This window comes from Vulpes lagopus, chromosome 1 (genome assembly GCF_018345385.1).
Source record: "Vulpes lagopus strain Blue_001 chromosome 1, ASM1834538v1, whole genome shotgun sequence".
Classification (NCBI taxonomy): domain Eukaryota; kingdom Metazoa; phylum Chordata; class Mammalia; order Carnivora; family Canidae; genus Vulpes; species Vulpes lagopus.
Genome location: NC_054824.1, coordinates 136623467 through 136637704, shown reverse-complemented (window position 1 = coordinate 136637704; position 14238 = coordinate 136623467). Strand labels below are relative to the sequence as shown.

General features: G+C 36.7%; 1 non-coding gene across 1 annotated transcript; it reads left to right on the top strand.

Moving 5' to 3' along the window:
* The first annotated feature begins 10756 nt into the window (after nt 1–10756).
* Nucleotides 10757–10858, top strand: LOC121475116. The gene has a single exon (XR_005983624.1). It is a non-coding gene; the product is annotated as a U6 spliceosomal RNA (small nuclear RNA).
* The last annotated feature ends 3380 nt before the right edge of the window (nt 10859–14238 follow it).

Genomic DNA, 14238 nt, shown 5'->3' with positions numbered 1-14238 from the left:
ACTTGGAGGATGAGAGAACAATTTATTGAGGAAATAAACTGAAGTTGAGAGGTAGAGGTTGAGTAATATAGGAATCATTCAGATAAAAGGAGAAAAAGAAGCATGTTCCTTGAACTGTAGTTGGCATGTGCAAGAACTAGAAATTTCAGAGAGAATATAATCCAATTGAGAAAATGAAAGACATTCCGTAGGGTTAGAGAATTCAGCATACGAAAAGAGAAGGTAATAAGAAATCATGGAAGAGGTGTAGAGAAGGGCCAAACCAAGAAGAAATAGGAATTCAGGGGCACCTGGGTGGCTCCGTCAGTTAAGCATCTGACTCTTGCTTTCAGCTCAGGTAGTGATCTCAGGGTTGTGGGGTAGAGCCCCACTCCATGCAGAATCTGCTTGAGATTCTGTCTCTCCCTCTGCCCTTCCTCCTTCTCATACTCTCCATCTCTCAAATAAATAAAATCTTAAAAAAAAGAATATGGAATTTAGAATTTATCCTGAAAATATTGAAGATGTCATTAAGATACAATATAAAACAGTGGTATGACAGGATCACATGTATTTTAAATGGTTCTGTCACATTGTAGTGTGGGAATTAGGGTGCTGGAAGAAAGAGAAAAGACAATGGAGAGGCAATTTTAGCAACCTGGGAAGAGATTATGGTGGCCGGGAAGGACTAAAGGAAAAAAGAAATGAAGGGAGGTAGGAAGGGAATACTGTATCACATCAGCAGTTCCTAAGGTTAGGGTTGAGGAAGGATTTGACTGTTGATACGTAACTAAAGGGTGTTTCTTTTCTGTGATATAAATGGAATACTTTAGGGGTACCTGAGTTGCTTAGTTGGTTAAGTGTTTGACTCTTGGTTTTGACTCACATCATGATCTCAGGGTTGTGAGATTGAGCTCCCTGTTGGGCTCCACCTTTAGCTCAGTTTGTGCTTGAAATTCTCTCTCTCTCCCTCTACCTCTCATCCCACTTTCTCTCTCTCTAAAATAAATCTTTTTTTTTTTTTAAGAAAGAAATAGAACACTTTACTTTCCATGTAGTAGTGGTGATTACACAAATTTATCATCTGATAAAATTTCATAGAACTATACATCCCACCCAAAAAAGCTTATATATTTAAATCCTGGTGAACTCCAAATAAGATCTATAGTTAATAGTATTATACCAATAACCAGTTTTCTTGTTTCAGTAATGTACCTTGTTATGTGGGATGTTAACAGGGGAAGTTTGGGAACTCTCTGTACTATTTTTGCAACTACTTAGGAGTCTAGAGTTACCTCAAAACAAAAAAAAAAAGTGATCTAAAAAAAATTAGAAGAGCAGAAGAGAACAATTTTTGAGGAAAAAAAGTTTGTTAAGACCCTAGCACATGCAGTTTTTGCCAGATTTTTCTCATGTTCCCTATTGCTGAAAGAGGTGAAGGCTCCTTCCATGTTGCCCTGATTTGGGATAGTTGGAAAAGGGAGCCAGAGGATAGTACCCTGAAAGAGAGAAGGGCCATAACTCTGATCCTTTGTTCCATTCCATGACTTTAACCCTGATCTATTCTTGTTCATGCACCTGCTCTTTGTATCTGAGTTGGCTAAGGGCAGGGGAAGAGGACAGTCTGGACCTTTCTCTAGCAACCTGAGTAATGTATGGGAACATAGAGAGTTACTAGAGAACTTTATAGAGGTTTTGTAAGTATTTCTAGTGTAAAAGGCTAAACAAACCAAAAACAGTGATGCCATGGAAATGAAGACCTATCATTTTCTTGATGGAAACTGTGTCTATACTGTATCAGTTGAACTGAGTTTGTTCATGGAAACAGATTTTTTTAAATAAAAAGTGTTTAATTCAGGGATCCCTGGGTGGCTCAGTGGTTTAGCACCTACCTTCGGCCCAGGGCATGATCCTGGAGTCCTGAGATCGAGTCCCACATCAGGCTCCCTTCATGGAGCCTGCTTCTCCCTCTGCCTCTGTCTCTGCCTCTGTCTCTCTGTGTCTCTCATGAATAAATAAATTTTAAAAAATCTTTTTAAAAAAGTGTTTAATTCTAATAATCAGATTACTTGATGATTTTTTTAAAAGATTTTATTTATTTATTTATTTATTTATTTATTTATTTATTCATTCATTCATTCATGAGAGGGACAGAGAGAGAGAGAGGCAGAGACACAGGCAGAGGGAGGAGCAGGCTCCATGCAGGGAGCCTGAAGTGGGGCTTGATCCTGGGTCTCCAGGTTCATGTCCTGGGCCAAAGGCAGGTGCTAAACGGCTGAGCCACCCAGGTGTCCCTGATGATTTTTTTTTAAACAACTCACTATTTTTCTAAATTTGACATTTTTTTCTCTTTAAAATATTTCCCATGGAGAAACTAATAAAGAACTGGATGTCTGACATTCTTCCTCTTCTACTCTTTAGATTTACTAACACTCTGTTTCTCTGGGCAGATGGAAGATTGTGAGGCTGGTCCCAAAGAGCTACGTTCTGGGGCCATTTTGAGGGCTCAATGAAGGCTAGTCTCTGGGTAGTACCCCCTCAGACTAAGTTCATTTTGATACTTTAAAAACACTCTTTTCTCACTTTTGCTTTTCTGTTTTTCTTTTCTTCTGTATGTTCAGTGCCCTGAACTCCACAGTGGATCCCTTTCCATGGTGAGTAAGTTTACACAAACTTTTAGCATGGTGGTAGAAGGCTAGCCTTCATAACCCTGAATTCTAATTGGTAGGAAATAATATTCTAATGTGTTGCTCCTCTAATAATATAAATGCTAATCATTTTTTAAACCACTAAATTCCTTTCTTTAGCAAAGAATTCTATAGTGAGATTCCAAAGGAATAATAGAAATGCTAATTATTTTGATTAGCTCAAAGAGGAGAGTCTATTAAAAGTTTCTGAAAATACTTCTTTAATTTTATATGTCTTATGGCTTCTTTTAAGACTGACCTCAAGGTGTATGCCAGGATTTTACTTTTTATGTAAATGGTTTCACTCAAAATGTCCTCTCCAGTTCTTATTTTTAAATGGTCTCTATATGAGAAACTGAATCAATATCTATTGTATATTTCAAGTCTCCATAATTGTATTGAATAGATGGAATAGTCAAGTGGAGAAATTGATGAATATTACTTTGGGAGAAAGAGCTGGTATTATTTGAAAATTTGTTTGGTGTGTATGTGTGATATGTGATTGTTAAAATGCTTCAGATGAAAGTTTCATTGAGGTCAGCCTCTTTTTGAGGTATTTAAGATTTTTTTTAAAGGAAATCTACAGGCTAGGAGTATATTTATACAGAGATAAATGTCCTGGGTCTAAACAAATCCAAAATAACACATTATTTTGGTATTTTCAATAAAAAATGAGCTACTCGATGAAAATATAATTTAACCAGTATGAGAAGGGGGGATCAAGGAGGAGGGATAATTAATGGTTAAAGTAACAGACTCTGGAATCAGATAGCTATGGATCGACTCCTAGCTTCACTACTTTCTAACACGGTGATACTGAACAGGCTTTTTAAAATTTTTTAATTTTTATTTTTTTTTTTAACTCTCTAACCTAGAGTTTCAGCTACCTTATCCGTTGTCAAGATCAAATGTGATAATTCATGCCAGAAAAAAGAAGAAGCATATCTGGCTTATAGGAAGTGATTAGCACTTGTATTACTATGACTAGTTATACTATTACTAGTGATAGCATATTATTGTTTTTGTTATCTCTACTGCAACTGCTTTAATATAAGCAAAGTACTCCCAAGGGAAGAGCAGTTTGTCTACCTTTTTATTTCTAATTTTCAAGCATTTCCTTCGGTTTTACCAACTCAGTACAATTCATAAAATAAAAATTACTGAGTGCTTACCAGATGTCAGGCTTTGTGATAGGAAACATGTTTGCAAAGACATAAGGGAGGGGGAATGGCCAATTTAGACAAACAGCACTTTTTGAGAAGCGTTGTAATGGAAGTATCTGTAGGGATAAGAAAATGAGAGAAGGATGGCTCTATTGAGGGTAACAAAGGATTCTGAGGGAAAATAATCTCTAAATTGATCCTCGAAAAATGGCCATGAAAACTATTTAAGATTACAGAGTGGAGAGTGGGAATCCAGGTAGGGGAACAGTATGTGCAAAGACCTGGAGGTTTAATAAAGCTGGCCTTGTTGAAAGAGTTTATTATTGTAGTTAATTGTTGGATAAAACATGTAAGATTAGAAAGCAGTAACACATGCAATTGGAGAATTAATCAGGGACAGGTTTATGGAGGAATCAGATGTCTTGATAAAAGGCTTGGCTTTACCCAGTAAAAATACAGAGCAGTTGAAAAGTTACAAGTGGGTCAGTGATAACTGTGGATGGCCCTATAGGGAATGAGCTAAAAGATGTGTGTCGTGGGCAGTTAGTACTTAAGAGTGCAGGAGGAAGAAATTATAAGGCTATGACAAAAACACTGGGATAAAGACAAAGAGAACAATGATAGAATGATAGAGAAAGATTCAAGAAAAAATTAAAGGATGATATAAACAGGCTGTAATGACCAACTTGGCATGAGGGCTATGGGAGCTTTAAAAAATGCAGTAGCACGGCACTGTGGTTGCCAGTCATGATCAGGGGAACAGGAGGATGGGTAATTTTAGACATGGGGCTAAAGTGGTGTGAAGGTGGACATTCAGGATCTGATGGGCTGAGTCTTCCATTTCTCTTTTTCTTTTTTTTCTTTTTTAAGATCTTATTTATTTATTCATGAGAGACACAGAGAGAGAGAGGCAGAGACACAGGCAGAGGGAGAAGCAGGCTCCATGCAGGGAACCTCATGTGGAACTCGATCCTTGGTCTCCAGGATCACGCCCTGGGCTGAAGGCAGAGCTAAACTACTGAGCTACCCAGGCTGCCCCCAATTCTTTATGCTTAATAGGGTTTTGGCTGTAGACAGACTGTGAGGCCTGGAGAGGTCTGGACCAGAGATTTCGCCCTCACATATATTAGAAATAGATGGAACTGCACTGGGAAGGAATGGAGAGAAAGAAAAGGAATGAAGCTGATAATGTTAGTGTCACTGAAGCCAATAATGTATAGAAACTGAGGCAGCCATGAAAAAGGGTCAACAAAAGCTCAAAAAGGGGAGTTTACAGATAAAGGGAGTGGCCAGTGGAGTTGAATTCCACAAGAAGGTCAGATAATGTCTGACATCTAATGTCCATTGGAACTGGCAATTATTGTCATCTGGATTAAGGCAGTTTTAATAGAAGGACAATGAGCAAAAACCCAGCTTCCCTCATGTAGTAAATTAATGAAGGGGATTGAGAATGTTGGTAACTCCTGGATTTGAAGTTGTGATTCAGTGTCAGAAAGGGCTCTAATGGAGCTAGCTTCAGCTGAAGCTGCATGTCTGATACAGCAGCTGCTCTGCTGAACCTCAACTCACTTAGCTTGTTGGGCACTGTAACTATAATCGTAAACAAGAGCATAGCTTTGTTGTGTCATCTGTTATTAAGGAGGGCAAACCAATGGAGGTAAGTGTTCTGGTTTCCAGTATCAGTCAAATATTTGAGTCCCTGATTACTTAACTATCGGTAGTAAACTTGAAAATGATTGGTCTGGAAACATTTAGGTCTACAGCCACAATCCCAGTTGGAATGTTCACATCTGAACGAAGTTTGTCTTTCCAACTTTCTAAACTGTTCTTCTGGCCTAGAAGGGTAAAGTACATTATCTCCTGCTATTTCATTTTTATTAAAACTGTTTGAACTTGGAAATGAGGCCTGATGGTCCCATTTTCAGAAGGCTGAAGGTCACTGGGTGTTTCTGTTCAAAAAGAGAAAACAATGTGTAACCCCTCTGGCACCATAATCGAAAGAAATAGTGTGGTGATTACAGCCCTGCGCTGAGCTGGCGGCTGCTACAAATATTGGAACTGAGTTTGATAGGATCCTGTATTACCTTATAACAGAGTATCATTCCTTACAGTTCCAAGGTCAATGTCTCTTTCTCAAATAACATTTCGGACCTATAATTGTTCATCTACATGCCAGCAATTATGGGGGAATTGATCAGCCAGTAATTAATGCCATGCTATTACACTTTTTAATTTGTAGATTATGCAGCTGCAAGCGTTCTCACATTTTTAATTTGTATATTATACAGCCACAAATGTTTACAATGCCCTTTTTAATCTCCTTACACTACCACTGCCATTATTCACTATAGATTAATGATACCCTGGATGCTGGGGTTTATTTCATTTACCACTCTTACCAGGAGAGCAGTTAACATTACTGTGCTCTATTACTTAATGTCTTACTGCAGCTGCTGGTGAGCATTGGTTACCCTTTAAAATATTACCAGCCAGTTATTTTTTCTTTATTTTTTTAGCTCTCTTGTCACCAACAATACGACTCTGTGGTAATATTATACTTTATTTCCAAATTTATTTCAACTGGTTCTATCAGAGATGTTTAAAGAATTCATTCTGAGTAATACAAATGACTTGAACCCCTCTTTACCCACCCTTGTCTATCTTAGAGCCTATGTGGGGTTATGTGACCAATACAAATTTTTTTTCATCCAACTCCCATTTTTTTTCATACTTGCGAGCCAATTAAGTTATAAAGAAAATAGTAACAAACTCCTTTTCAATTAGCCAGAAAAAAAATATTCTCAATACTGACTGAGGATTAAGTCAATAGTTTAAGGTGGTGCTGCTCACTGTGGCTGGGGTGATTGTGGGATATATATCTCCTCTGGTTTCCCTCAAGGTGACCCAAAGTTTCAAGGGGAGGGCTGTATCAGTCTCCTTGATAAGACCTAGTGACAACTTGAACACTGGCACTACTATAAGCTATTAGGATACAGAACATCCACATCACAGCAGAATTCTGTAAAACAGATCAGGTGTACAGTATTGTATTAGTTACTGGGCAGGATGCACAGAAGTAAAAGCTATTGTGTCTATCATCAAAGCATTTATATTTTTCTTAGTAATAGCTATAAAATAAATGTGTAAAAAATAATAATAGGCTGTACATAACTAAGCTACAGAAATGAAAGGATTCTGTGAGAGCACAATGAACAGGGTGTCCCAATGCATGTGATAAATGAACAAAAGAACTTTATAACCAATTAAAGAAATGGCTTTTCAGAGGGAGGAGAGCATGAACCCTGGAGGAATGACTTGAGCTGAACTCTGAAGAAGGAGGCAATTTGAACAGGCTGAGAGTAGAGAAGCACTTTCCTTGAAGAGAATACAAAATGAACAGACACTTCAAGTGATCAATGTTTGTCATATATTCAAGGGGCAGTAAAGAGATGAATAGGACTCAAGGAACGTTCTTGGTGAGGAATAGTAAGACCTGAGTTGGATGTTTTGCCTGTAACAATGGGTCTAGAACACCAACATAAGGACTTTTGACTTCATTCTGTGCAGAGAGAGTTTCTGGGGGGCATTTTTGATTGGCTGTTGTTTGTTTTGTTTTTTGCTTTTTCCATTGTTAATTTTTTTGTTATGGGAGTGCCATTATTGAAGCAATATTTGAGGGAAAAAATTGAAGGGGCTGATATCAAGATTGCTTAGGAGGCTAATGAGTTAATTAGGTGCGACATGATAAAAGTATGAACTCGGATGGTTATATATACATCAGTTCCTAGACACCTGGGTTGTTTCTTATGTGTCCTTCTTAACATCTCTGTTCTCTGCTCCAACTCTATAAATTCTGTCTACTTGGAAATGATCAGGACTTGAATCTGGCATCTCTTTTTAATCACTACAAGATTTACTGCTTTTATGTCTTAACATAATATTATACATGTAGCTATCTTATTTTCTAAAATAAAATATTATAATCATAATAATTATGGGTGAGATACTGTGCTACACATTTTATACACATTATTTTATTTCAGTTCTGCAGTCACCTCAGAGGTGGGTGCTTTTATTTAATTTCTATTAAGAAATTAACTGAAGCTTAGTAATTATCACAGTAACATAACAGCAGAGTTGTAATTTAACCCCAGTCTACCAGTTGTATTCTCTTTTTTTAATTTGTTCGTTCATTTATTCATTCATTCACTAATATTATTAAGTTCTCCTTAATACCAGACATGATCTTGTGCCAAAAATACTTCAGTGAACAATAATAGATGAGATCTCTGTTTCTTGGTAATATGGCTGAGCAGAAAGTAAGTACAACCTATATGTTGGACAAATCCTACTCTTAAACAATGTAGTTGGAAAGCATATTGACTATATTTCTCTGTGTCCCTTTAAATATATTCTCTTACTCTTGAATGAAATGTAGATAAATTTCCATGATTTGGGGGTGATTTTCACATAATAATAGGCCTCCTTAAAGATACCTTTTAAATTTTTCTAACTTTATTGAGGAATAATTGACAAATATAATTGTATGTATTTACAATGTACAACATGATGATTTGATATGCATATACATTGTGGAATGATTACCAAGATAAAAATAATTAACATATTCATCACCTCACATGATTAACTCTTTTTTTGTATGTGTGGTGAGAATACTTAAGGTCTACTCACAGCAAAGTTCACCTATACGATACAGTATTATAGCCATCATGCTGTACATAAGAGCTTTAAAACTTATTCATTTTATAACTGAAACTATAGACTGTTTGACCTATATCTCCTTATCTCCCCTGCCCCAGGTAGTGGGAACCACCATTCTATTGTCTGGTTCTGTGAGATTGGCCTTATTGTTATATATTTTAAAAATATTCTGCATATAAGTAATGCCATGCTTTATTTGCTTCTATCTGGCTTAATTTACCATAATGCCCTCCAGTTTCATCCATGTTGTTGTAAAGGACAGGACTTCCTTCTCTTTTATGGATGAGTAACATTCCTCGATGTGTGTGTGTGTGTGTGTGTGTGTGTGTGTGCGCGCGCGTGACATTTTTCAATCCATTTAATTTAACATGGGAGGATATTTGGAATATTCCTGCATCTTGGATATCATGAATAATGCTGCAGTAGACATGGGGGTATAAATTTCAAGACACTAATTTTGTTTCTTTCTGATATATATTCCAGAGTCAGACAAGGACACTACAAGAAAATAAAATTATTGGCCAATATCCTTAATGAACATAGATACTAGCAAAGTAAGTTCAAGAGTACATTAAAAGGATCATACACTGTGGTCAAATGGGATTTATCCCTGGGATACAAGGCTGATTCAGTATACACAAATCAATATATATGATATGCCACATTAGTAGAATGAAGGATAAAAATTATATGATCAAAGACACCTGGGTGGCTCAGCGGTTAAGCATCTGCCTTCAGCTCAGTTCCTGATCCCGGGTCTGGGGATCGAGTCCCGCATCAGGCTCCATGTGAGGAGCCTGCTTCTCCCTCTGCTTATGTCCCTTCTGTGTTTCTCATAAATAAATAAAATCTTTAAAAAAATTAAATGATCATTTCAATAGATGGAAAAGCATTGGAAAAAAACATCTTTTCATACTAAAACTTCTCAACAACATATAGGAGGATTGTACTTGAACATAATAAAAACCATTTATGACAAGCCCACAGCTAACATCAGACTCAGTGTTACAAAGTTATAAGCCTTTCCTCTAAGTTCATGAACAAGACAAGGATGCCAGTCTTGCCACTTTTATTCAACATAGTACTGGATGTCCTAACTAGAACAGCTAGGCAAGAAAAAAAAAAAAAGGCATGCAAATCAGAAAGGAAGAACTAAAATTATACCTCTTTGAAGATGACATGATCATATATAGAATCAAAGCCTTATGTTTTATTCAATATTAGGGTTACTCCTCTTTGCTAACCTAGCAGGTTACAGGCCAAGTCCTTCACAATGGAGGAAGAGTGGCATCTACACTGAAGATGCTGTCTGCATCTTACTCTTCTTCTAGTTTGTTAACTTTGACTTATGCTGATCCTTCCAGGATCAGAGCTAGGAAGGGAGAAGCAAAATGGTGAGTGGAGACTCCGTCTGATGAATAATGTGACATAGTTCATTCTGTCTTGGCCAGGTAGGTTGGTTGGTAAAGTTGACTCTTGTGCAAGTGGACTCTTGGGAGATCTGTTTTTCCCTTTATGTGGTTGATAAATTCTCTTACATCTAGTTGTTCAAAGCATCTTCCGTAGCCTGTGGCCATTCACAAGGGCCTTTTGGTTCTTTCTACTATATTCTTTTGCCTTTTCTCATAGAACTTTTGGGTGGGATTTAAGGGAACACCATGTGGCCTAAAGGAAGTGCTTATCATGCATCTTTTTCCTCTTCAAAGTCTAGGAGCACAGATTGCCCAAGGCAGCCAACCACCTTTCCTTTCTTTCACTTTGCTGTCAGAATAGATAATCAGCCTATCTCTCACACTTGAGATTCTCTCAGACATAAATCCAATGTGCCACTTACTGTAGGGGACACATAGCAACTCTCAAAGAGGATTCTGTGGGGTCTTCTGCCAGAGGGTAAGAAAAACATGACTGTCCTTACCTAATAAAAGGAGTGAAACCCAGAACATATCAGCATCTCCACACTCAAATTTTTATCACACAGCCCTTTTCTGGGCCTCTTAAACTTACTTTATACACTGGAGCTGAAAAGATCACAGGGTAGGGTACAAACTATTTTTTTCTAACTTCCTATTACAAGTGCTGTATATAGCCTTGTACCCAACTTTAGAATATCTTGTGTTTTGTCTTAAGACCTGAGTTCCAGTCTAATATCATGACTGATATGTAAACAAAGAAATGAGTTGAAGCACTGTTAAGAAAACAAGAACCTTGCTCATTTTGGCAGCCCATATTCTAAAATTGAAATGATATAGAAAAGGCTGGCCCCTGTGCAAGGATGACAGACAAATTCATGAAGTGTCACATATTTTGGTGGAAAAAAAAGAGAGGCAAAACATGAATCATACTCCTAACTATATAGAACAAACTGAGAAGGGAGGTGGATGGGGAGATAAGTTAAATAGATCATGGGGATTAAGGAGTTCATTTGTCATGATGAGCACCAGATTCTGTATGGAAGTGTTAAGTTACTATATTGTATAACTGAAACTAATATTATGCTGTATGTTAACTGGAATTTAAATAAAAACCTTTTAAAAACACGAAAACAAGAACCTAATGTAGAAGAAAGGGGTGAGGAGGACAGCATTAAGTGATGCTGTCAGGGGAACATTTCTGAATGCATAGTATTTAGCAGGGATGTAACTGACAAGGAGAAAGCCATGCAAAAATCAGGGGTAGGTACATTCCAAACAGATAGATAGAGAGTTAAAGGTCTTGACAACAGACTTGAGTTCAATGATTCAAAGAGCAGAAAGAAATCCTGTAATGTTGGAGCATACCCAGCAAAGGAAAAAGGGCTGTGAGACAATGATCCCAAAGTCTAGCATGCATCAGGATCATGTGGAGGACTTAGTAATGCACCAATTTCTGGGCCCCATCCCAGAGATTCTGACTTGCTCCCAAGTGACACTGTTCCTGCTAAGTGGTAGTGTTATAAAATATGTACTCAGAGGAATAGGCATGGAGCCAGAGAATGGAGTTTGGATTTTAATTTAAATGACTGGAAAGGGTAAGACAATGGGGGACTATGATCTAACTTGAAATTTCTAAAGATAACTGGCTGTTTGGGGACAAATATACTATGGGGCAGGGAAGGCAGGTAGAGGAGAAAGTAGGACATTGAGGAAGTTATTTCTTTTGTCTTGGCAAAGTATGTTAGTGGTTTGAAGGGGCATGGCAGTGGTAGAGTTGTAGAGAAGTAACAAATATTCTGGAGAGCAGTATAAAAGGAATTGATTATAGGTTAGTATGAGTAGAGTGTGAGAAGGAGAAATCCTCTCTAAAACCTAGAATCAAGACTATATTTGTTTTTAAGGAATAATCATTACATTTAACATTTCTTTTACTTCCCCATAGTACCTGTCAAGTAGTTTAGAACAGAATAGATAGACACTTAGTAAGTAAGAGGATTGAATCAAAGAGGACTCAAGTAATTCAAGTTCATTATATATAGTGTTTGCAGTATTTTCAAAACAAATACATAAAATAAAATTAGAATTAATCCAGAAAACTTGAAGACATAATTCCAAATGGAATTTGAGAACAGATTAATTGTTAAGTCTGGTAATTTAAGTAAAATAAATATAAAAAAAAATTGAGAATGGATTAGTTTCAGGCAATATTATAGGATCATTTCCTCTATGACCAAGAAAACCATTCTGATAACAGCTTTATTGCCACTGGAGGGGAAAAAAGCTTAAGATGAAGCTGAAGCATTTGGCCCAGAACCAATAGCACCATGGGCTCACCTTTTGCATCTTTGCCTTTTCCAGCCATATTTATTCTTATACTTCAGGTTAAGGTGAACATCAAAATCAGTGTTCAAACTCAATGAATGAATAAAAGAAAAAATATATTGAGTATGGAATATCTATAAGATTTTATTTGTAATGAGAGATATGGCAGCAGATACAGGAATCTAAAGAATAGGATTATAGGTAGAACATACACATTTTTTAAGGTCATGTGGAAGCTTTATACATCTCTCTATCTTTTCTGTTTTGTACTTCCCACCCTCATGAGCTCTGGTGAAGTGTGGCCTCCAGCATAGTTTATTTTCACTGTGCTCAGCAATATAGAGTTTCCAGTAAAAATATTCTACTGTTAATCTACTGAAGGAGCACTATCTTTTTTTTTTTTTAATTTTTTTATTTATGATAGTATAGTCACAGAGAGAGAGGCAGAGACACAGGCAGAGGGAGAAGCAGGCTCCATGCATCGGGAGCCCGATGTGGGATTCGATCCCGGGTCTCCAGGATCGCGCCCTAGGCCAAAGGCAGGCGCCAAACCGCTGCGCTACCCAGGGATCCCAGGAGCAATATCTTATTAACATTAACTGCTAGGAAATGTTCTGGAACTTATTTTTAAAATTTTTCTTACAAAATGCTAGGTAACTACTTTATCCAAGAGTGGCTGAAGAAATAACAATTCTTTAAGGTCATCCCTGCAATGATAACAAAATTCTATCCCATTGCCAAAATTTAAGTTCTTTCTTAAGGACTTAAACTTCTAAATCAAGAATATAAGATTTGTGTAAAATATGTTATTTAATTTAAGCATACTGAACCTGAAGTTTTATTCTTGAACACCAAAAAGCTCAAAATTATGATTGTGAGAAAAAAGGCAGAAGTTGCCCTAACCACCCAGATTTTCATCTCAAAAACTGTATCCCACTAAATACTATAGAAAAATGGTTTATATATACTTTCTATTCTATAATTTTCCTTTCAAAGGAACAATCAATGCTTATTGTCTCAAATCCTGATCAAGGAAATACTGAGAACAAAACAGAAAGGTTATAAAATTAAATGACTAAATAATCAATCCAACTCCTGCTGATGTAGTCACCTACAGGTGTGTCCTGAGTGTCTTAGACATCACCAAAAGTCCCAAATCAACATGGAAAAACAGAGATAAGAACTCAGGGTTAATATAAACTCTTGAAAGTTATAAAGAAGGGTTTCTGTGTTTTGAAAGAAAGAAGCTACTTCAAGTAAGATGGTAGAAGACCAGCAATTAATTTTGAAATTTAGGTCTTATAAAGATAAAGAAGCATAGCATATTTAGGCTCAGCTCTGCATTCAGATTTGAGTAAGAGTAGCTGGACTGCAGGGTAGAGAGGCCTAAGAGACGCTGACACTCACTAATCTCCCTGAGTAGAACAAAGTAGACATGTATTTCAATCTAGAAAGTTCTTGGTATCTTTGGTGCCTAGCCATGAGCTAGAAAAAGAATATGACTTTTGTCTAATCACATTCTTAGCAGGGAATTTTCTGTCAATGGGGAACCTCAACAAAGGGCTTCAAATATTTGAATAGGCATTTGGCAGGGTTTCTCCAAAACATACCAAGAGGGAGAAACACTGATGAATGTTCTCAGTAATTTCTCAGCTTGATAAATTTTCTTCCCTAAGAAATTCATCCAAGATGGTGCAGCAGACTGGAGGGTAATTACATCTTCATACAATTATGGTAAAATCAAATAAATAAATAAATAAATAAATAAATAAATAAATCCTAATAAATAGATAGATAAAATAAGAAAGGGAGGAAAATAAGTTTTTTTCACAATGTAAAATCTGTTGGATTCATAAAATTGTCTTATGTTCTGAGATGATTTTTTTAAATTTTCAGTGTTAAAATGCCATTTATTTTATGAAAAAGGAGCTATAATACTAGTAAGTTGAGATA